This window comes from Plecotus auritus, assembly GCF_963455305.1.
Source record: "Plecotus auritus genome assembly, chromosome: 6".
NCBI classification, from domain to species: Eukaryota; Metazoa; Chordata; class Mammalia; order Chiroptera; family Vespertilionidae; genus Plecotus; species Plecotus auritus.
Window position 1 is genome coordinate 175969144 of NC_137773.1, and position 3304 is coordinate 175972447.

Genomic DNA, 3304 nt, shown 5'->3' on the forward strand with positions numbered 1-3304 from the left:
TAGTTCACACAAACACTCCATCCATGCTTTTGTTCCGGCCCTCCGGTCCAGTTTAAGAACCCATTGTGGCCCTCGAGTCAAAAAGTTTGCCCACCCCTGGACTAGACTCTGGTCTTGGGTCAGAGCTGAAGGGTAGTCATGACTGGGCTCACTATGTATGTAGCCCTGCTGTAGGTAAACTATATGTTAAATCTTTTCATTCTCACAACTGGCATATGCCATACTGTTCTCATCACTCTTGTGCTTTTTTAAAATATATTTTTATTGATTTGAGAGAGGGAGAGAGAGAGAGAGAAACATCAATGAGAGAGAATCATGGATCGGCTGCCCCCTGCACGCCCCCCACTGGGGATCGAGCACGAAACCCGGGCACGTGCCCTGACGACCAGGAATGGAACCATGACCTCCTGGTTCACGGGTGGACGCTCAACCGCTGAGCCACGGGGCCGGGCAGCGCTGGTCAGTTTCCCATAAGGAGCATCTTTTCGAGTTTGGCGGTGTTCTCTGGCCAAAAGAGATTTGTTTTTATGCGCTTGTTTCTGATGTGAGGACTGGAGCTGTCATCGGCGTGGTTTATAGCTGACCGTGGCAGAAGATCAAATTGAAAACTTTTCCGTTGAAATTTGCAATAAAATAGCTTAGGAAGGAAACACAGCAGGAAGGCAGACCCGGAAGCTCAGGATCAAGCACTGAGGTTGGCCTCGCGCTGGGTGGGTGCCTCGTGCCTTCCCAGGAGAGAAGAGGCAGGATCTGCGCAGGCGGAAGGCGCTGGCTCGGGCTCGCTTCGTCTTTTGAATGCTTGGGCAAGGTTCAGGCGAGGATAAGGCTCGGTTACAACAAGGGCCTTACTGTGTGCGAGCCCCTTGTGTTGTCATCAAATGTTTCTCTGGTGCAGAAGGCCCGGGCCCTGAGGAGGTGATGCGTGTGCCATGAGATGACTGTCATCCTCTGACTCACTCCCCCGGTCACTCAGCCAGTCTCTGACTTGGGCCTCCCAGCAGGCCTTGCTTCCAGGCACGCTGTCTAAACCTATGGAGGGCAAACCTTGGCAAACGCTTCCAGACGCAGCCCACAGAAGCAAACAGAAAAGGGCCCCTGTTGGAGCGTTACATGAAAGTCACAGCCACTCAGAGCGGGCCTGGGCCACTGCTTCCTTAGAGGAAGCACATGCGGAGGAATAAAGTGGTCTGATCAGGAACCTAGCCCACACCACCACCACCACCGCCGCCGCCGCCACCACCTGCGCTCTTTTCTCTTTTCTTTTTAAATATGTTTTTATTGATTTCAGAGAGGAAGGGAGAGGGAGATAGAAACATCGATGATGCAAGAGAACCATGGATCGGCTGCCTCCTGCACGCCCCACACCAGGGATGGAGCCTGCATCCCAAGTATGTGCCCTGCCTGGGAATTAAACTGTGACCTCCTGGTTCCTAGGTCCACACTAACCACTGAGCCACGCCGGCCCGGCCTTTCCTCTCTTGTCTTTAATTGATGAGAGAGAGAGAGAGAAATATTGATTTGTTGTTCCATTTATTTATGCATTTGTTGGTTGATTCTTGTATGTGCCCTGACTGGGATTGAACCCAAACCTTGGAAGACGTTCTAACCAACTGAGCACTCACCCAGCCAGTTCCCCTCCCCCGCCCCGCCCGCGCCCCCCCCCCACCCCCCGTTCCCCGTGGCCCCGCCCCGCTCTTTTTGAAAGATGGAATGTCTGAGATAAAGGCAGTACAACCTACTCAGCATTTCCTGAAATTGCCTGATGCTAAGAATCCCCCAGCAGCACGTTAACTCACACTCCCGGGGGGCCTCTGGTGGAGTTCGGCAGGTCCTACACAGGACCTGAGAACATGTGTCTTACAATATGTGCACAGTTCTTGCAAAGGAGGGCGTTCTAACAAAAAGAGCAGAATTGCCCTAGCCCAGTGGTCGGCAAACTCATTAGTCAACAGAGCCAAATACCAACAGTACAACGATTGAAATTCCTTTGGAGAGCCAAATTTTTTAAACTGAAACTTCTTCTAATGCCTTCTTCAAAATAGACTCGCCCAGGCCGTGGTATTTTGTGGAAGAGCCACACTCAAGGGGCCAAAGAGCCGCATGTGGCTCGCGAGCCGCAGTTTGCCAACCACGGCCCTAGCCGGTTTGGCTCAGTGGCTAGAGTGTAGGCCAGCAGACCTGAAGGGTCTCGGGTTCAATTCTGGTCAAGGGCAGTACCTCAGTTGCAGGCTCTGCCTGGCCAGGGCACCTGCAGGAGGTAACCAATCAATGTGTCTCTCCCTCATTGATGTTTCTCTCTCTCTGTCTCTCCCCCTCCCTTCCACTCTCTCTCTAAAAAAAAAAAAAAAAAAGAATTAAATGGGGAAAAAACATATTCTCTGGTGAGGACTAACAACAACAAAAAGAGCAGGATTTTGTCAGTCTTGAGCTAAAAGGTAACATCCTACCCTCACCATCAGCAGACAAATTAAAAACCCTGCCTGCTGGGGGGAAAGGTGAAGGGCTTAAGAAGTGCGACCTGGGAGTTGGTTACAAAATATGAGGATGTAAAGTGCAACATAGAGAATATAATCAATAATATTGTAACAACTACGTATGGTGTCCAGGTGGGGTGCTGGAAATATCGGGGGGACACTGTAAATTATGTGACTGTAACCACTATTCTGATGCTGTACACCTGAAAGTAATATAAAATAATATTGAAAGGCAACTGTCACTGAAAAATTAAACACACACACACACACACCTGCCCTTGCCAGCAGAGCAGCTCCCCTTATACACAATGTCCGTGTCCCTCCTCTTGCACCTCCTAACTGTCACCGTCCTCACCCCACAGCGGGAGTGGCTTTCTCGGTCCCGCTCGCCGGGCGGGTCCGGGCCACGTCTCAGTCCTGCGTCCGCCGGGCGTTCCCGTGCTGCCCTCCTATTGGCTGGAAGTTCCGTCGCCCGGAGCCGAGCGGCCTCCACTCGCCACGCCAGCCCGTCGGGACTCCGGCCCGCCCAGGGGCGTGGCCTCGCGCGCTGGGCGGGGCCAGGGTCGGGGGCGTGGTCAAGAGCGAGGGCGGGGGCGCGACGGGCGGGGCGCGCGGACTCGGGGCGGCCTATGGCGCGGGAGGCAGTGCGCCGCGCCCCTCGGGGCCGGGCCGGACCAGGCCAATCCCGGGCCACCCGGCGGGCGAACGCGAGGCCGGGAGGGCCGGGCCAGAGGGCCGGGGGCGGGAGACAATGGGCCGGTTCCTTGTGCGTCACCCCGGAGTTCCTTAAAGGGGAAGCGAGCGGGGCGGCGGGCAGCACGGGTGCGGCG